Source organism: Lathyrus oleraceus, chromosome 6 (assembly GCF_024323335.1).
Source record: "Lathyrus oleraceus cultivar Zhongwan6 chromosome 6, CAAS_Psat_ZW6_1.0, whole genome shotgun sequence".
Taxonomy (NCBI): domain Eukaryota; kingdom Viridiplantae; phylum Streptophyta; class Magnoliopsida; order Fabales; family Fabaceae; genus Lathyrus; species Lathyrus oleraceus.
This window is the reverse complement of record NC_066584.1, coordinates 336,895,025-336,917,441: the sequence shown is the minus strand read 5'-3', so window position 1 is coordinate 336,917,441 and position 22,417 is coordinate 336,895,025.

Sequence of the window (22,417 nt, the reverse complement as noted above, 5' to 3'; positions counted from 1 at the left end):
TTTCATTTATTTGAAGCCAATTGCCAATTTTCAAGTTTTGAATTTTAGGCCAAAATGATGGTAAAATAGTGGTATGATGATGGTTTAGGGCTTGGAGCAAATCCCAAATATGATATGAAAGCATTTCCAATTGGCAAAATGGTGAAAAAAGTCCTAACTCAAAAAGTCAAAGTTTGGTCAAACTTTGATTTTAAATGAAAAAGGTCCAAAAATGCCATTTTGATTGGCAAGGTTTTAGGTCATGAAGTTTATATTTTTGGAAAGAGGATGAAAAATGTGATTTGTAGGAAAAAACCCCACCAAATTTGGCCTTATGGTTTGAGAGATATGCCCCTTTGAAGTTCAAGATTTGATGAAAATGAATTGATCATATCTTGACAACCATACATGGGATTTGAGAGTTCTTGGACTTTTTGAAAATGGGAGAACAAGACCTTCAACTTTCATGTTGGGCAAAAATTCATTTGAAGCTTGTATCATGATGCAAGTTGAGGATCAAGAAGTTTCTATTTTTGGCAGTTGAAATTACAGGTCCACTTTCTATTTCTGGAAATTTTCTGATTGACTTCAAATTCTTCCATGATGTTGATTGCCATGACACATGAGGCCTATTAGGACATGAATAAACTCCTTCAAACCATTTCTATCCATCAAATCCAAAGAATCAACCACAGTTGACCAACTTTGACTTTCTAGGGTTTTGGACTTGACTGTGCACTTCTGATGAATTCCAAACCCTAATTCCTTGAGACTTTGACTTCAAAAGATGTCCCAAGACATATGAACTCTTGATGATTGATCATGGTGCCCAAATTCCACAAGAATGGCCACCATCCACTGCTTTGACTGACTGTTGACTTTCTAGGGTTTTTGCCTGTCTATGCATGAACTGATGGCTTCTGAGCCTTCATCCCTTGACTTAAACATTTCAAATGAACCCTCTAGTCATGTGAACTTGATGGACAACCCCTAGGGCTTTGATTCCTTGAGAAACACCCTTGCTTGATTGGTTGACTGATCTCCTGATCAGTTTGACCTAATTTCTGCTTGCTTGCTCCTGAGGCAACTGGGGACAATGCAAATGTTATGCAATGGAACATGATATGCTATGACCTAATATGAAATGGTATGTACAATGATAGGTGCAAATTTGAGGTGCTACATGACTGTTGCAAATTTGTGAAGAAATGCCACAAGTGTCAAATCTATGCTGATAAGATTCATGTTCCTCAGACACTATTGAATGTTATCTCTTCCCGATGGCCCTTCTCCATGTGGGGAATTGATATGATTGAGCCCAAAGCTTCGAATGGACATCATTTCACTTTAGTGGCAATTGACTACTTCACGAAATGGGTTGAAGCGGCATCATATGCAAGTGTAACCAAGCAAGTTGTTGTAAGGTTTATCAAGAATTAGATCATATGCCGTTATGGTGTGCCAAGTAAGATCATTACTGATAATAGATCGAACTTGAATAACAATATGGTGGAAGATCTTTGTAAAGACTTCAAGATTGCACATCATAATTCTTTTCCCTATAGACCCAAGATGAATGGGGCTGTTGAACCCGCGAATAAGAACATTAAGAAGATTATCCAGAAGATGGTTGTCACGTACAAGGATTGGCATGAGATGCTCCCACTTCCTTTACATGGGTATCGTACATCCGTCCGCACTTCAACAGGGGCAACCCCTTTCTCTCTTGTTTATGGTATGGAAGCAGTGCTCCTCGTAGAGGTTGAGATTCCTTCATTGCGTGTGCTCATAGAAGCCAAGTTGACTGAAGTTGAATGGTGTCAGACCAGGTTCAACCAGTTGAATTTGATAGAAGAGAAGAGGTTAACTGCCATGTGTCATGGTCAGTTGTATCAGCAGAGAATGAAGAAAGCTTTTGATAAGAAGGTCAAACCTCGTGTGTTCAGAGAAGGTGACCTTGTGCTCAAGAAGATTTTATCGTTCAAGCCAGATTCCAGAGGAAAATTGACTCCCAATTATGAAGGCCCATATGTTGTTAAGAGAGCCTTTTCAGATGGTGCTTTGATTCTTACAACTATGGATGGTGAAGAGTTCACTCGTCCTGTGAACGCAGATGCAGTCAAGAAATACTTCGCCTAAAAAAGAAAAGAACAGCTCGCTAAGTTGAAAACCCGAAAGGGCGGCTTAGGCAAGAATGAGCATCTCGGTGGATTGAAAACACGAAAGGGCGATCCAGGCAAAAATTAGAGACATAAAAACAAAAAGAAATTTCCCGATAAGTTGAGTACCCCACCTTGGGGAAACTTATGCAAAAATTAGGGATTATGGCAAGTAACTGCATTCTGCTGATCTTCAGTGATTTTAAAGGCTTGTTTGAGCACAAGGGTTGACATCAATTCATCACCCCAACAGCGGTCAAGAGCACAGTGGATATCAAGATTTGGTAGAAGGATTAAGGATCATTTGTATTCAATGCAACCCTTTCCATGTAAATTACCATTTTCAACTTTGTAAAATCTATGGAGTCTTGTCATTTATAGACTACCATCCTATTAAAGAAAGTTGAGCTTTTATCCAATTGTTTCCACTCTTATTGACTTCAGCCAATAGTTTTAAATTTTATTATGATCATTTTGAAATTAAATTTTTAAATCAAAATCAAATTTTCTTTAAAATATATAAGCAAGAACTTTTCCAAAGCAAGTAACAGTAATATCAACAGCATTTCAGTAAGAAGCAAGTCCTAAAGTGCGAAGCATCCGTGGTTCCCCAAGCAGCAACTCTTCGGGTATCCCTAGGCATCAACGTTGATTCATTTCCTCAATAGAGTGTTGTTGTCCTCAGCTAGCGGATTCAGTTTCCTAGTAGAGTTTCTTTCTATTCCCCATCTGAGTTGATTGATCCAGATCCCCAGCGGCGTATCCTGGTCCCCAACAGAATTTCGGCCTTCCCAGCGGAGTTTGTTTTTCCTCAGCAGATCTCCTCCTTCCCCAGCTAGGTTGAGCCTTTGGGATGTTGATCTCTCTGTTCTCCAGCAGTTTATCTTCATGATTTTTGTGGATTGACCGAGGATTGTACCAGTGGTTCAAACTTCTTTGCGACACCTCTATATCCTTTGTGATCGTTTTGTCAGCATAATCACCATATATACATATACATATACATTCATATAATTTCATGATTTTGCATATCCTACATATTCGATTTGTTTGAGATTTTCATTCTCTATTATGGCGGTACTTTATCCCCATACCAATTCTGGTGTCTGTTCTCTTTCAATTATAGAGTGTCAGCCCCTAAGCAGAAAAGACTTTAACCTTTCTCTGTTTCCCCACTGAGCTTGTTTCCTCGTGGACGATTGTTATTTCAGCTTCCTCTCCAGCAAATTTTCTGGATGGAATTACTCCCCTTGAGTTATGTCCTTATTGGGTGGAGTCTTGTTTGACCATTTCTTTCTAGCTCTTACCTAGATATATATCTTGGTCCCCTAAGAGTCTATTACCCAGTAACTAGTAATATTTCTTAGTTTATGGTTTGTTACTCCTTTCCTAATACCCGACAAAAGTTCCCCTTTTCTCCCTAGTGGAGTCCCCGGAAGTATATCCTTGATATGTTCATCTTAACCAGGTGACTGATATCTTTCTTTCCCCCCGCAGGAGTCTATCCTGATATGTTCACTTTAACTAGTGACAAATTTTCTCTTCTTTGGTCTTCTACCCAGTAACGGCAGTTGTAAATCCTATTTTTCCCCTTTCAGAGTCTATCCTTGATATGTTCACTTTAACCGGTGACGGATTTTATCTTCTTTGGTATTCTATCCAGTAACAAATAGATGTAATCCCTATTTTCTCCCCTTTCTGAGTCTATCCTTGATATGTTCATTTTAACCAGTGATGGATTTTCTCTTTGATTGGTTTTCTACCCAGTAACCGGTAGTTGTAAATCCTACTTTGTCCCCTCGCAGAGTGAATCCTTGATATGTTCATCCTAACTGGTGACGGATCTTTCTCTTCGACGGTTTTCTATCCAGTTTTCGATAGATGTAATTCCCCTTTATCGTTCAGTTGGTATATCCTTGATATGTTCATCCTAACCGATGACGGGTATCCTCCTTGACATCCCCAGGAAAGTCTATCCTTGATATGTTCATCTTAACCGATGATGGATACTCTCACCTTTGGTTTTCTACCCAGTAACTGGTAGTTGTAAATCCTTTTTTCTGCAGTTTTCCCCAGCAAGGCTATTCTTACCCAGTAACCGATAATGAATATTACCTCCTGGTGGTCCTCAGCGAGTCATCCTTGATATGTTCATCCTAACCGATGACGAATGTTCTCCCTGTCAGATCTTTATTATCTCCTTACCCTGTAATAGGTAGTAGGTAATAGATTTCTGCTCCTCCTGTGTTGAAGTTTATCTTCCCCAGTCGATTCGAGTGCGCATTTCCATAGTGAAATTGTGTTCCCCTGCACAAGTCAAATATTTCATTGTTATCCTGACTTATTCGTATCCCCTGCAAATGTTGTTTGTTTCCCCGGCTGAGTCTTTCCATTTTTTATATGGATCCCCTCGAGTCCCCCAGTAGTTTTAAGTCGTAGACTGACCTACGCATAACTCCCTTTATCCCCAGAGTCTCTGTCTCCCTAGTGAGTTTTCCTTATGGAATGCATTATGCTCCTACAGATTTTCGGTCTCTCTGATTTCTTTTCCTTTGTGGCAATATTTCCCCACAAAGCATTAACTTTTGCATTCATATCATATGCATCATGAGGTCTCTTAGGAACCAAAATTCATTTCTCTATGTTGTTATTTAAGCCCATTCTATAGAGTCGAGCCGAAGATTTTAACCTTCACCTCCTCAGTTAGAATGTCCTTAAATAGGGGCAACTGTAAGACCCCAATTTTGACCCTAAGACCCCTCATGCATTTCATCATAAGCATTAGCATTGGGATCATATCTTGGCATCCTCCTTACCCCTTTTCATTGGGTTTGTTCTGGTAGAGATCACCAAGCACTTTGTGATTATATCATACGTGTATTATATCATTTCACTAACCAAAATACCAAAAATATGTCTTTGTATTTGTCTAACTCTTTTGTAGGTAGGGCATGATCTCATTGATTCATCAAGATCACATCTAGGGTTTAAGACCCTCATGAACAAAGAGCACAACCAAGAATTGATTCAAGAATGGTTATAAACATAATGTATGAGTCCCAATTGTTACTACATGTTATATTGATCAAGTTTGCTTCAAGAGTTTGAGGGTGATTTGCTTTGAAAACCCTAGTTTGACTGGGTATCTTGAGTAACTTCCCCAACAAGCTATCTCACCAATTGATCAAATTTCTCAAGGGAAACCTCAAATTTCCTCATCTTATGCATATATGATCTACCATGAGCCAAGAAAGTTAAGAGAATTGGAAGTTAGCATGTTGGTTGATGGTGGTTGGCCAGATAAATTCATCTGATCAAATATGGGTCTCCATAGACCCTATCTCCTACAATTTTCACAAACGATTCCAAGAGCAAACTTACTCTAAATGACACCAAACAACTTTCATGTTGAGACCTAGAACTAGTTTTTCTTGGAAAATCATTTTCTATGTTGAAACATTATAGGTCATTTTGTCTAAACCCTAATTTGAAAGTCAACTTCCCAAGGCCGTAACTTGCTCAATTTTTATGAGATGAAAGATTTCCAAGTTGCACAATAAAATTCAATGTGTCTACTTCAACTTTGATGTTTGGAGTGGTAGCTAATCTGACTTCTTTGCACATGTGATATGAGGCTACATTATAGGTCACTTTTGACCTATACCATTGATCAAGTGATTTTGCCAAACTTCAAAAATGCATAACTCTATCATTTCAAATCCAAATGACATGAAATTGGTGAACATTTTTAAGGTCTTTGAGAGAGATACAACTTTGATAAAGACACGTTTCTCATTTGAATCTCCTATAAAAAGTTAAGCAAGGTGGAATATTGAGACATATGGCTTGACACTTAGAAAATTTTTGATATGACAAATTTTTCCAAACTTCCACCTTAAATATCTCCAAGTTCCAAGCTCCAAATAAAAAAGTGTTCAACATCAAACTTGTTCCTCTTGATATCACCTTTCCAAAGAGCTAAAATGCATGAATTTTGGATGAGAAATGCATAGGCTGCTTATGGCTTAAACAGGCCGGTATCATGTGTCATGGATCAAACTTCAAACAACAATGCCTAATTGCCTTGCAATCAAATTCACCTTCATTGCATCTGAACTTCATTTTGGACTTTTGGACAATCATTTCATGGGCCTATGCGCACCCATGCAGCTTGCTTACATCATTTTGCCAAAATTGGAAACTTGAATGAGTGTGCAAATATCATTTGAATTCTCTATAAGTTGAAGCTCTTCTGATCAGAATGAACCCACACACTGTGCCAGCTTTGATTCCCCACAAAAATCCCTTCATACCAGGAGGATAAACCTGAAAAATTCAGTTGAATTTGAGCTTGAATCTCCACTGTTTTGGGATTCAATTCTCCAGGAGTCCTTTGATTCTAAGCCATTCCATTCCTCTTCTGCAAGCAATTGGAGTGAAGCAAAGCACGATTTAGATCAAGATCTAGCAAGCTCAGACCTCCATTGAAGGTAAATTGCAGAAAATTTGATCTCTTCGATTCTCCTTGTTTCTTGCTCAATTCTACTGATTACTGTGTTGGCTGAAGTCCTACCAATGTAGGCAAGGTGTTTGAGTTGTTTTGATGATGAATCGAAGCAACTCAGATCATGAACCTCATTTTTCAATTCCATATATCTCTCAATATAGTTGGAATTGGAAGAAATGGAGGTGATATTCGTGCTCAGCGATGTTTTCTCTTTAAAATCATGTCCCTGTTTGAAATTTTGGTGATGGTTGATGATGACCAGTCCGACGAAGCTCGCCGGAGAAGACAACCGGAGCTCTGGCTCCGGTGATGAGTTGTCTTTGGTCTAAACCGTGTGATCCAACTCATGTGTTTTAATCTTAGTCGCGCCTTTTAAATACCATGTTTGCCACGCAGTTGACTAAGACATTGGTGGAACACGCGCTGTGGATCATCAGATCTGCCACCTCAATTAATGAGGGAGATCTGATGGTCCACGTATTTTTGCATTTTCTGATTTTACTTTTAATTCCATTTTCTTAAATAATTCATAATAAATTTAAAATTGATCCAAAAAATATGGGACTTTCACCAAAAATTTTCAAATATTTTCCTCTTTCATATTCTGAATTAAAATTATTTTTTGGATTCTTATTAATATTTTTCATGAATTAATTGATTTTTCATTTGTTTTTAATTGTTTAAAAATCTTTTTCAGTGTCTAAAAATTATGAATTTTTTTATCCAAGTTCCTTTGACCTTTTTTGACCTATGATAAATCACATGACCATTTATTTGGTGTTTTGATGTGATTTTAGGATTTGGACAAAACATATTTGAACTTAATGCATTATTTTGATATTTTTAATTGAATAAATGCCATTTTAATTATGTTGACCATTTGGATTGACTTATTGGAGTTTCTCATTTGTTGTTGGGCCTTGGTCAAGGTTGATTTGACTTTGTCAAGTTAATATTATTAGATTTAGGGGATTGATGGGATGTACATTCCATCTCCAAAAATGAATGAATAATATTAATTTGGTAAAAGTCCTCATTTGACCAATTTGTGATCTCATTCATCCCCTCCCCTCTTCATCTAATTCCCCTTCTTCATCCATCGATTTCAATTGGCCAATGACATCTCAAAGTCTTAATGCTAGTTGATTGAAAGATTAACATGAGTATGGATGAGATTAGGCCAAACCTTTTCATATTTTTTTGTGTGGTATGTTTAATGAGCATAGTTCTTAATACTATGTCTCCAACATGCATTAACACCAAAAGTTTATTGCCCGGCCTCAAATAGTTGTGACTTTTACATAAGTCCAATTACGATTGCTTAACATAGCGCTAAATTTGTGACATAAAAAGCATAAGCATTCTAGTTAGTGAGATTGTAAGTCTCCCCTCTTCCATGGTATTGTGTGGAAACTTGACCTTCTTTCCTTCCTTTGGAAGATGTTTTGGTTCAAGGATCCATGCTTGTGGCAATTGGGTTGAGTGTTTTCCAAAGAATGTCTTGAAATTAAAAAAGCAAAACAAAACTAACTATTAACTTACTAAGCATTAACTTTTACTTTCAAGGTTTTACTTTTAATGCAGTTTATTTTATTTGTTCTATTATATTTTGTCATTGTACATATCATTCTAATTGTTTATGTTTATGTAATTTTCACTTTGTCCACTTCGACCATATTGTGTGATGTACTTTGTTGCTTTGTTTGTTTGATTGGTCTTTGACCATTAATGTATATAATAATAACAAAACCCTAAAAGACTTTTGAGTGGACTGTTGTTTTGATCTCCCCAATTGGACTTAGAATTTAGGCAACATTCCTTTTCTAATGGACTTGGCCAATGCCAATTTGTTGAAGAATTGAGAACTTACAAGTTTGAATTCAACTGATACATCATTCTAGATCTCTCCAGATTCATTTGCAACATTGATCATTGTTAAGCTGTTATGTTAAACCCGTGACTTGTGAAATTCATTTGCTACATAGGCTATTGGGAAGAAGATCATGAAGTGGATAAGCTTGGATGAGGCCATCTTTATTTGATGCCTTTGCTCTTCAAGATTGATATGATTGTGCATATGTGTGTTGCTTGATTCTAAAAAGTCCAAGGGAATTCTGGGTTTCTATTGACATACTTGTCTATTGGATTGCTCCCATTTGGTCAGATCTTTTCAACTTTAAACTTTTAAATTTTTGTGCATAGGGTAGTCTCTTCATCTACTCCCCATTTCTTTAATTTCAAAATCTCTCCCTCCCTTTTTAAAATCTTCTTTGTGTGAACTATTTTGTTCTAAACTTAGACCACTTTTACAAAAAGGTTGAAACTTTGGCTTTATGCCATTGCATTTTCAAACTCATTTTATTAAATCAAACTTGTAAATAAACTTAACTATACTTGACTTAGACTTTCAAAAAGCCAAAAATAACTAACTCATTCAAACCATTTTAGGCCTTTGTGCCTTTCAAGCTTAATTTTTGTTAAAACCAACATACTCACTTTGAAATTTCTAGCACGAACTACGAGGTTTTGATCCCTCATTTTTATGTTGGTACGTAGGCACAAGATCGAAAGTCTTGTCAAACACAAAATATAATTAACCAATTCTTTTCTCATCCCCCATTCTATTTGTTTGTAAACATCACTTTGTACAAAATACATATGCACACAAAAAGGGCTCCCTAGGAGTACCTAGGACACTTTGGGTGCTAACTGTCGCAACCTAAATGCGAAACGAAACAACCGGCAAAAAAAAGAAAGAAAAAGACAAAAGAGTCGCCACCGTGCGTTATTTATCCCAAAGGAGGGAAAGGAAACGCTCGAAGTAAACCTGGAAAAAGGAAAGGAAAAGACGAGGTCTCGCAACCAAATCTTGGGTTCGGGAGTCGATTATGCGAAGGGAAGGTATTAGCACCCCTACGCATCCGTCGTACTCTACGGGATCCACTCTTGTTATTCTTGTCTAAAGGGTGTGGGTTTATCTAATGTACTATTTACTAAAAGAGGGGTCAAAAGAAAATGACTCGCACGGATGTCGCATCCACTGCATACGTATCTCATCTGAATATGAGAATCAGAGTCTTCGTAGCTCGGCTGACCTAGGGGTTAAAGAGGAGTGTGCTCGCTAAGACATCGCGTCTTATGCCTACGTATCTCATCTGGAATGAGAATTAGAGCAAACCGTAGTTCGGCTGACCTATTTGTTTGTTTTGTGTTTTTTAGATGAACGACGTTACTAATCAATCTACCGGATGCTCGACCTTTGGAAACTTACTCACCTGTAGTAGAAGGAGTTAATGTGTTCTTAGGAGAAGAAAAATCAATGAGTTTGTTTGTGTTTTAAGAATGCTCATGCAAAAAGGAAGTCCTAGACGAAGGAACCGTGCTACCTTAATTGACATGCAAACGAGAGACTATACGAAGCCTAGCAATCCTATGGGAAGACGATCACACCATACAAAAAAAACATATAACACGAAGTAAACACACCAACAAGGGGGATAAAACATACATGGGTAGGGCTTTAGTTAAGAGGGGTCATATCAACCTCGACAAACAAGCCATGGAAGGGTAATCAAACGGGCTCTTAACCACTGATACTGAACATCAAGGTGAGCAGATCAAAAGGGTAATGAGGATAAGACCCCATAGCTCTTATCCCTGGACAGGGTGAGCTCATGACAAAAAGTGGGGATTCAGAAAGGTGGAACCCTCTCCACTGACTGACCGGACAAAAGATCTTGGGCTTTTGCTCTGAAGCATCGACATGTAGTGCGAGCATAAAGAACGACACACTGAATAACGTGGGATTGACTACTAATCCCTTTTATCCGTCAATTGCCTCTTCGTGGAGGTCTTTAGCACTAGTGCCTCTTCTTGGAGGTCTTTAGCACTAATGCCTCTTCTTGGAGGTCTTTGGGCACAAAAGTAAACACACAAAAAACATCGCCTTCTATCGAGGTCTTCCAGCTGAGAAAGCGGTAAAATGCGGGAATAATAAAGGGATCAAGAGATCTACCACACGGATAAAAAATCCGAAGTAATAACAACTAAAGAAGCAAGAAACCCGGTGATCTCTCAAGCTATCACCACCAAAGAAAGCAAGTCAGCAAAGTAATCAGAATAAATCTCCAAATGGTATCCCATAAATAAAGTGGAATACCAAGCAAGCTATCTCTTCAAGAGTGATGTGAGCCCTCACAAAAACTCAACAAACAAGTTAGAATAACAAGATGGGGTGCAATCAAGAGTTGTACCAAACAGAAGGACCATAACCACAACAGTGTCAGGTAAACAGTGCACGGATGCAATAGAAACAGAAAAACCAGCAAACACAAGACGGATTAGAGAGTAAACAGAAAAAACAACTACTGTCCCGATCGCTACTGCTTCGCTTAGCGAAGGCTTAGCGAAACTTCGCTGCAGATTCGCCTAGCGAATCGCTAGCGAATGCCAGCGGATTCTGGGTTCTTCCTCGATAACAGTCCGATTTCAGCAACACCAAACCCCGTGGTACCCGTTTCTGAAATTAAGTATCAAACATTCAAGGCATTGTTCTACACATTCATGCATATCTAAACCCACATGTGAAACCTAACGATACCCACTTTTCCAAATTCACCCATGATGCCTCATACATTCAGAAATTTCAAATTGAAAGCATAAAGTAATGGAAATAGGGAAAACCTGATTGGAGAGATCGAATGAAATTGAATTGCCTGGTTGGGTTTGCAAAGCAATCTTAGGGTTTATATGAGATGGAATTGGTAGAGGTGATCCTGTGCAAAGGAGTTTTTTTCTTCAGTGTCTATGGAGGCTGCTCTGAATTCTGTTGGCTCTTCTAGGGTTTTTCCACTAATTTTTTTTTAGAATTTATAACCTGATTTTCGTGGCTTGGTGGGCTCAAATGAGAGAGGTCCAAGTCCAAGATTTTTCTGTTATATATTTTTTATTTTTAAAACCCGTGCGCTTCGCCTAGCGAGCATGACAGTTCAGACTCGCTAGGCGAACCACGCTTCTCGCCTAGCGAGCATGACAGCTCAGGAACAGACTTTTGCTCCTTCAAGATTAGCGTTTTGAATGATGGATAGACCCCATTTGAACATGTTGGAAGTAACTCAAGTCATTCCCTTGTGTTGACTGATCACCCAGATAGAACCCACAAAGTGTCTTGGATGATATTCAAGCTTCTTGGATCTAATTCTGATTGACATGACAAAATGCAATATGAAATGTTAAATGACCTAAAAATGAATGCATGAATGAGGGGGGCAAATTTGAGGTGCTACACTAACATCTTCCCTGTGTAACCAACCCCCTTACCTGTGATCTCTGATTTTTATTAGTTTTTATTTGAAAACTTCTTACTATTTGGGTTTTGTTCGTACTTTTTCCTTTTCCCTTGGAAACAATAAAATCGCGATGGCGACTCTTGTTAATTGATCTTTAGCTTGTCAATAGCTTAATGATCATAAATTTCCCGCTACAGCAATAATCTCAGCTTCTATGATGAAGAACTCCCTAAGGAGGGCAGGAATCATAATTTGGCTTTGCACATCTCGATAAATTGCAAAGAGGATGCTTTGTCAAATGTGCTTGTTGACACCGGTTCTTCACTAAATGTGCTTCCAAAGTCAACTTTGTCAAAGCTATCTTACAAAGGAGCGCCCATGAGGTATAGCGGTGTAATTGTCAAAGCTTTTGATGGTTCACGCAAAACGGTTATTGGTGAAGTGGACCTTCCAGTTAAGAAAGGTCCGAGTGATTTCTAAATTACTTTTCAAGTAATGGATATCCACCCGACCTATAGTGGTCTGTTGGGAAGGCCATGGATCCATGAGGTAGGAGCCGTTACTTCAACTTTACACCAGAAGCTCAAATTTGTGAAGAATGGCAAGCTAGTGATTGTTGGAGGAGAGAAGGCACCGTTTGTTAGCCACTTGTCATCTTTCTCTTATGTGGAAGCTGAGGATGAGGTTGGAACTATGTTCCAAGCCTTATCTATTACTGCTGAAAAGAGAGTTGGGGCACCTATGTCTTTGTTGAGAGATGCTCAAAAGATTGTGGAAGAAGGCAATGTCGATCAGTGGGGGCGCATGGTAGAGGTCTCTGACAACAAAGACAGAACCGGTTTGGGGTTCCAGAAAGGTTCATCAACTGTAAGGTCTGAAGATATGCAACTTAGCTTCCGTAGCGGAGGGTTTATTCGTGGCAATGAACAACACTTAGCTGCTGTGCTAGAGGACGACAAAGAGGAAGACTACACCAATTTTGCGACGCATGGAAAGGCTTGCAACAATTGGACTGCTGTTGATATTCCTGTTATTTTGCATCGATCTAAGTAATTGCTTTTATATGTTTTAAAATCCTTCTTCTATGCCTAAGGGAGAAGTGAACATTGTTTGGGCATTTTCAAATTGATCATCAATAAAATTAATTATATTCATCCAAGGGTATTGAAGTTAATCCTGCCAAGGTCAAAGCAATACGAGAGATGCCTGCGCCCAAAACTGAGAAGCAAGTCAGAGGTTTTCTCGGCCGCTTGAATTATATTTCCAGATTCATTTCCCACGTGACTGCCACATGTGCGTCTACATTCAAGCTTCTTCGGAAAGATCATTCTTGTGATTGGACCAAAGACTGCCAGAAAGATTTTGACAGTATCAAGGAATATTTGCTTGAACCTCCGATTTTGTCTCCACCTATTGAAGGAAGACCGTTGATCATGTATTTGACTGTGCTCGAAGATAGTATGGGTTATGTTCTTGGTCAGCAAGATGAGACTTGAAAGAAAGAATTTACAATCTACTACCTCAGTAAGAAGTTCACCGACTGTGAGACTCGGTATTTTATGCTTGAGAAAACTTGTTGCGCATTGGCTTGGGCTACTAAGCGTCTGCGCCAGTATATGTTGAATCATACCACTTGGTTAATATCCAAAATGGATCCAATCAAGTATATATTTGAGAAGCCTGCTTTAACTGGGAGGATTGCCCGTTGGCAGATGTTGTTATCAGAGTATGATATCGAATACCGATCTCAGAAATCAATCAAGGGTAGTATCTTGGCTGACCATTGGCTCACCAACCAATTGAAGATTACCAGTCAGTGCAACATGATTTTCTTGATGATGAGATTTTGTAATTAAAAATGAAAGATTGTGATGAACCATTGCTTGAAGAAGGGCCAAAACCTGGTTCCCGTTGGGGCATGGTATTTGACGGAGCTGTTAATCAATATGGAAATGGAATTGGGGCAGTGATTATTACTCCTCAAGGAACGCATCTACCATTTACAGCTAGATTGACTTTCAAGTGTACAAACAACATGGCAGAATATGAAACTTGCATTATGGGGCTTGAAGAGGCCATGAATCTCAGAATCAAGTATTTGGATGTCTTCGGTGATTCGGCTTTGGTTGTGAATCAAATCAAAGGATAATGGGAGACAAATTAACCCGGTTTAATACCATATAGAGATTATGCTAGGAGGATTTCAACTTTCTTTACAAAGGTTGAGTTTCATCGTATCCCTCGAGATGAAAACCGGATGGCAGATGCTCTTGCAACGTTGGCATCAATGATTATAGTGAAGTATTAGAATGAAGTTCCTAATTTGTCTGTGATGCGTCTTGATAGGCCAACTCATGTGTTCACTGTTGAAGAGATTAAAGACGAGAAGTCGTGGTATTATAACATCAAATGTTTCCTGCAAAGTCAGATTTACACGCCTGGGGCATCTTTGAAAGATAATAAGACTTTGAGAAGATTAGCCGGTAATTTCTACTTGAATGGTGATATACTGTACAAGAGAAACTTCGATATGGTTTTGCTCAGATGCGTGGATAGACACGAAGCAGACTTGTTGATGACTGAAGTGCATGAAGGTTCCTTTGGTACTCATTCCAATGGACATGCAATGGCGAAGAAAATGTTGCAAGCAGGTTACTATTGGCTGACAATGGAATTTGACTGTTGCAAATTTGTGAAGAAGTGCCACAAGTGTCAAATTTATGCTGATAAGATTCATGTTCCGCAGACACTATTGAATGTTATCTCTTCCCCATGTCCCTTCTCCATGTGGGGAATTGATATGATTGGGATGATTGAGCCCAAAGCTTCGAATGGACATCGTTTCATTTTGGTGGCAATTGACTACTTCACAAAATGGGTTGAAGTGGCATTGTATGCAAATGTAACCAAGCAAGTTGTTGTAAGGTTTATCAAGAATCAGATTATAGGCCGTTATGGCGTGCCAAGTAAGATCATTACTGACAATTAATCGAACTTGAATAACAATATGATGGAAGCTCTTTGCAAAGACTTCAAGATTCCACATCATAATTCTTCTCCCTACAGACCCAAGATGAATGGGGTTGTGGAAGCTGCAAACAAGAAGATTATCCAGAAGATGGTTGTCACATACAAGGATTGGCATGAGATGCTCCCGTTTGCTTTGCATGGGTATCGTACATCTGTCCGCACTTCAACAGGGGCAACCCCTTTCTCTTTTGTGTATGGTATGGAAGCAGTACTCCTCGTAGAGTTTGAGATTCCTTCATTGCGAGTGCTCATGGAAGCTAAGTTGACTGAGGCTGAATGGTGTCAGACTAGGTTAGACCAGTTGAATTTGATTGAAGAAAAGAGATTGACTACCATGTGTCATGGTAAGTTATATCAGCAAAGGATGAAGACAACTTTTGATAAGAAGGTTAGACCTCGTGTATTCAGAGAAGGTGACCTTGTGCTCAAGAAGATTTTATCGTTCAAACCAGATTCTAGAGGAAAATGGACTCCTAATTATGAAGGCCCATATGTTGTTAAGAGAGCCTTTTTAGGCGGTGCTTTGATTCTTACAACTATGGATGGTGAAGAGTTCACTCGTCCTGTGAATGCAGATGTAGTTAAGAAATACTTCACCTAAAAAGAAAAAGAACAACTCGCTAAGTTGAAAACCCGAAAGGGAGACTTAGGCAAAAAAGGAGCGTCTCGGTGGATTGAAAACCCGAAAGGGCGATCCAGGATAAAATTAGAGACATAAAAACAGAAAGAATTTCCCGATAAGTTGAGTACCTCACCCTGGGGAAACTTATGCAAAAATTAGGGATTGTGGCAAGTAACTGCATTTTGCTGATCTTCAGTGTTTTGAAAATTTGATTGAGCATAAGGGTTGAGATCAATTCATCACCCCGGTAGCGGTCGAGAGCACAATGGATATCAAGAGTTGGTAGAACGATTAAGGATAATTTGTATTCAATGTAACCCTTTTCCATGTAAATTATCATTTTCAACTTTGTAGAAATCTATGAGGTCTTGTCATTTACAAACTACCATTCTATCAAATAAAGTTGAGTTTTTATCCAATTGTTTCAGCCAATAGTTTAAATTTTATTACGATCATTTTTTGAAAATTTAAAAATTTTAAAGCTCTTTTTCTTAAAACATGTAAAAAGCAAGAATTTTCCAAAGCAATTAAAAGAAATATCAACAGCATTCCGATGGATAACAAGTCTTTGAGTGAGAAAACATCAGGGTTCCCCAAGCTGTTAACCTTTCGGGTATCCCTAGACGATTGTGTTGATTCAGTTCCTCAGCGGAATTTTTGATTCCCCAGTAGACCTTCATTCCTTTTTCTTAGCTGAGTTGGTTGATTCAGGTACCCTGCGACTTGTCTCCCTCGATAGAGTTTCTGCCTTCCCTAGTGGAGTTTGGTTTCCTTCAGCCGAAATGGTTGATCTCCCTAGTAGATCGCATTGTTTTCCCGCCAATCGCCAGTCGACTTGCTCCCTCCGCCAGAGTTTCCTCCTGGTTCCTGAGTAGTTTGCTTTCCCTGTAGGGTTGTCTCCCATTTTTATGGTGTTGACCTAAAATTCCCCACAGGTTCGATGATACTTCTCTCTCCTCAGCAGATCTCCTCTTTCCCTAGTTAGGGTTGAGCCTTTTTGGATTGTTGATCTCTTTGTTCTCCAGCAGTTGTCTCCATATTTTATGGATTGACTAGGGATTGTACCGATGATTCAATTTATTTGCGACACCTTTGTATCCTTTGTGATCGTCCTTGTCAGCATAATCATCATATACATATACATTCATATAATTTCATATTTGCATATTCGCATATCTGTTTAAATTGATTGGTTTGAGATTCTCATTCCCTGTATGGTAGTACTTTATCCCCATACAAATTTCGGTGTCTGTCCTCCCTCAATTGTAGAGTGTCAGCCCCTTAGGAAAAAAGACTTTAACCTTTGTCCTCTTCGCCACTGAGTTGTTTCCTTGTGGATGATTATTACTTCAGTTTCCTCCCCAATTGTTTATCTGGATGGAACCACTCCCCTTGAGTTATGTCCTCATTGGGTTGAGTCTTGATTGACTGTTTCTTTCTCGCTCATACCTAGATAGATACTTTGAGTTCCCTAAGAGTTTATTGCTTAGTAATTGGTAATATTCTTCTTAGTTTGCAGTTTGTTACTTCTTGCCTAATACCCGACAAAAGTGTCCCAACAGTAGAGTCCCCAGTGGATTTGATTCCTTAGGAAGTATATCCTTGATATGTTCACCCTAATCGGTGACAGGTATCTTTCTCTCCCCTACTTGAGTCTATCCTTGATATGTTCATCCTAACCGATGACAGATATTCTCTTTTCGGTATTCTACCTAGTAAAAAGGTAGTTATAATCCCTATTCTCGTTTTCTAGAGAGTTAATCCTTGATATGTTCATCCTAACCGATGACGGGTTTCCTTCTCTTTGCGGTCTTCTACCCAGTAATCGGTAGTTGTAAACCCTGCCTTTGTTCCCCCCACAGAGTTGATCCTTAATATGTTCACTTTAACCAATGACGGATTCTCTCTCTTGGTATTCTATCCAGTAACTGATAGATGTAATTCCTATTTTTATCTCCTCGCAGAGTCTATCCTTGATATGTTCATCTTAACTGGTGACGGATTTTCTCTTTGACGGTATTTTATCTAGCATTCGATAGATGTAATTCCTACTTTTTGTTCAGTTGGTTTATCCTTGATATGTTCATCTTAACCGATGACAGGTATCTTCCTTGACAATCCCAGGAAAGTCTATCCTTGATATGTTCATCCTAACTAATGACGAATTTTCTTCCTTGTTGAGTTTATCCTTGATATGTTCATCTTAACCGATGACGGATATTCTCACCCTTGGTAGTTGTAAATCCTATTTTCTACGGTTTTCCCCAGCAAGGCTATTCTTACACAGTAACCTGTAATGAATATTCCCTTATGTTGTTTCCCAGCGAGTCATCCTTGATATGTTCATCTTAATCGGTGACAGATGTCCTCTCTATCAGATTTTTTATTATCTCCATACCCAGTAACAGGTAATGGATAATAAATTTCTTCTCCTCCTGTATTGAAGTTTATTTCTCCCTAGTTGAGTTGAGTGCGCATTTCCTTAGTGAAATCGCTTTTCCCTGCATGACTCAAGTATTTCAGTTTTATCCTGACTTACTCGTATCCACTGCAGATGCTATTATCCATTGGCTGAATCATTCCATTTTGTATGGAATCCCTCGAGTCCCCCAGTAGTGTTGAGTCGTAGCCTGACCTGCGCATAACTCTTTTATCCCCAGAGTCTCTGTCTCCCCAGTGAGTTTTCCTTATGGAATGCATTATACTCCTGCGGACCTTCGGTCTCTCTGATTTCTTTTCCTTTATGGCAATATTCCCCCATAAAGAATTTACTTTTGTATTTATATCATATGCATCATGAGGTCTCTTAGGGACCAAAATTTGTTTCTATATGTTGTTATTTAAGCCCATTCTACTGAGTCGAGCCGAAGATTTTAACCTTCGCCTCCTCAGTTAGAACATCCTTAAATAGGGGCAGCTGTAAGACCCCAATTTTGACCCTAAGATCCCTCATGCAATTTCATCATAAGCATTAGCATTGGGATCATACCTTGGAATCCTCCTTACCCCTCCTTCATTGGGTTTGTTTTGGGAGAGATCACCAAGTACTTTGTGATTTTATCATACTTGTATGTTATCATTTTGCTAACCAAAATACCAAAAATATGTCTTTGCATTTGCCTAACTCTTTTGTAGGTAGGGCATGATCTCCATTGATCTATCAAGTTCATATCTAGGGTTTGAGACCCCCATGACAAAGAGCACAACCATTTAATTGATACAAGAATGGTGATGGGTATCATATATGAGTCCCAATGATCTCTACATGTTATTTTGATCAAGTTTTCTTCAAGATTTTAAGGGTGATTTGCCTTGGAAACCCTAGTTTGACTGGGTATCTTGAGTAACTTCTCCAATAAGCTATCTCACCAATTAATCAAATTTATTAAGGGATACTTCAAAATTCATCATCTTACGCATATATGATCTACCATGAGCTTATAAAGTCAAGAGAATTGAAGATTGGCAAGTTGGTTGATGGTGGTTGGCCAAATTAATTCATCTGATCAAAACTGGGTCTCCCTAGACCCTATCGCCTACAATTTTCACCATATGAAAATGATTCCAACAGCAAAGATACTCTACGTGACATTAAAAATAACTTTCATGTTGATACCTAGAGCTAGTTTTGCTTGGAAAATCAGTTTCTATGTTGAAACGTTATAGGTCATTTTGTCTAAACCCTAATTTGAAAGTCAACTTCCCAAGTCATAACTTGCTCAATTTTTATGAGATGAAATAATTCAAAGTTGCAAAATCAAATTAAAGATGCCTAATTCAACTTTGATGTTTGGAGTGACAGCTAATTCAACTTTTATTAGCATGTGATATGAGGCTACATTATAGGTCACTTTTGACCTATACCATTGAACAAGTGATTTTTCCAAACTTCAAAAATGCATAAGTCTATCATTTCAAATCCAAATGACATGAAATTGCTGACCATTTTGAAGGTCTTTAAGAGATCTACAACTTTGATGAAGACATGTTTCTCATTTGAAGCTCACATAAAACGTTAAGCAAGGTGGAATATTGAGATATATGGCTTGACACTTAGAAAAATTTTCAACATGTTGAAATTTCCAAACTTCCACCTCAAAATTCGTCATAATACAAGCTTCAAATGGAAACGTGTTAAACATGAAAGTTGTTCCTATTGATTTCAACTTTTCAAAAAGTCCAAGTTCGTCCATTTTGGACAAGAAATGCTAGGGCTGCGCATGACATGAACATGGTATCATCATGTGGCAAAGATCAAACTTCAAATATTTACACACACTTCCCTTGCAATCCAAGTTGATTTCAGACTCTCTCACATTCATTTGTGGACCTTAAGCAATGATCTCATGGGCCTGTATTCGCCCATGCACCCACGCATCATTATTTGCCAATTTTGGAAAGTGAATTTGAAGATGCAAATATCATGAGCTGCAGCTATAAATAGAGCCCCCTAACATCAGAATTAAACACACATTCGCGCCAGCTTTGATCCTAAACCCCTAACCCTTCCATTTGAGAGGATAAACCTGTGAATTTCATCTTGAAATTGAGTTTGAATCTCACTGTTTTGAGATTCAAAACTCTAGGGATCCAAGATCTTTTGTGCATTTCATTCTACTCCTGCAAGCATTCTGAGTGAGATCAAGCACGAGCCAAGGCAAGATCAGTTGAATCCAGACCTGCATTCAAGGTATTTTCCAGAAAATTTCATCTCTTCGATTCTCTCTCAATCTTGCTCAATTCTCTTGATTCTTTGGTTGTCTGAAGTCCTACCAATGTAGGCAAGAATATTGAGTTGCTTAGAGGTCAAATCGAAGCAACTCAGTTAACATACCTTAATTTTCAACACCTCATATCTTTCTATATGTGAGGAGTTAGTTAAAATTGAGGTGATATTCGTGATCTACACTATTTTTCCTTTCAGACCATGTTCTCCTTTTTCATTTATGACGTGGTGATGAATGGACCAGTCCGGCCAAGGTGAGAAGACGACCGACGCTTTGCTCTGGCAATGATGTGGCGTGGTCCTGAGCCATTAGATGAGTTCAATTTGTTTTAATCATGAGCGTACGTTTTAATTACCAGGCGTGTGGACGTTTGACTCAGGCACACCATGGAACGTGCATCGGTGCCCACTTGATCTGCCACCTCAATTAATGAGGGAGATCAAGTGGTCCATGTTTTTTCTGATTATTTGAATTTCATTTTAATTGCTTTATTTTCATTAATTCATATTAATTTTAATATTGATCCAAACAATATGAGAGTTTCACCAAAAAATTTCAAATATTTTCCTCTTTCATATTCTGAATTAAAATTATTTTTTGGATCATTATTAATATTTTTCATGATTTAATTGATTTTTCATTTGTTTTTAATTGTTTAAAAATACTTTTAAGTCTTTAAAAAATCTGAAATTTTTTCTCCAAGGTCCTTTGACCTTGTTTGACCTATGATAAATCTCACGGCCATTTATTTGGTGTTTTGATGATGTTTTAGGAATTTGACAAACCATATTTAATTTAAATGCATTATTTTAGTATTTTTAATTGGAATAAATGCCAAATAATTTTGTTGACCAATTGTGATAACTTGTTTATGTTTGACTCTTGTTGTTGGGCCTTGATCAAGGTTGATTTGACCTTATCAAATTAATATCATTGGATTTAGGGGATTGATGGAATGTACATTCCATCTCCCAAAATGAATGAATGATATTAATTTGGTAAAAGTCCTCCTTTGATCAATTTGAGATTTCATCTATTCCCCTCCCTCTTTATCTCATTCCCCTTCTTTATGCATTCATCTCATTTGGCCTATGATATCTCAAAGTCTTAAAGCTAGTTGATTAAAAAATTAACATGAGTATGGATGAGATTAGGCCACACTGTAATACCCCAAAATTTACCCTTCATTTTTTTCCTCGAAGCCTGGGATTATGTTTCACACTTCATTGGCATCATACTAGGTCATACTCATTGCATACTGCATTAGTGACTTGGGAATCAGGTTTTGATTTATCACTCCTTAACAGAAGGAGCCCACACAAAGCAAGATTGAGAATTGGACTTCATTCTCTAAGTATACAAGTCTCAAGGGTCTCAGGGGGCTCCAGGTGTCTTATTATGGTCCTCAGTCCATCAGTGAAGGATTCAGATCTATCAGAGTGTTCATCTGGATTTAATCAGGAAATTAGGGTTTCATGGCTACCTGCAACAGGCAATGTTTGGTTGGAAGTAGAGGAGCTCATCCATGTCATGATTGGAGAGGAATCTTGGCCTAGGAAGACTCACAATTATCTCAGAAAGATCCATTGGCAAGCAATGCAATCAGTTCCCGATCAGTTTTGCCCTAAAATTAGGGTTTGGTATAAAATCAGTTTATTTCTGATTCTTTGAGTGAAAATCTTTTCCATGGCCCTCCATATGTCCACAAGGGTCTACATACAAAAAATCATTCTTTAATTTGAGCCAGAAGTGCTTCAATTGATCATTGGAATCGGGAATCAGACAGTTTGGGAAAAGTCAACTGTGGGGTCAGAAAAGTCAACTCCTGACTTTTTGAGAGTGGAATCTCAAAATTCATGCCTAGGGGAGCCTACATGTGAAATTTTACCAAGGTTGGATCATGGATTCATCATTTAATCAGGAATTGGACAAGTTACTTAATTTGGACATGGTTGACTTTCCATTTTGGGCAAGTTTTTATGATTTTTGCACTCACTTTAAGCCCATTTTTCATCAAGATAAAAGCTCCATTTGAAAATTTCTCCAACATAAAAGTTGTTCCTCTTATTCCAAGCTTTCTAGAAATATAAATTTTTCTCCATTTG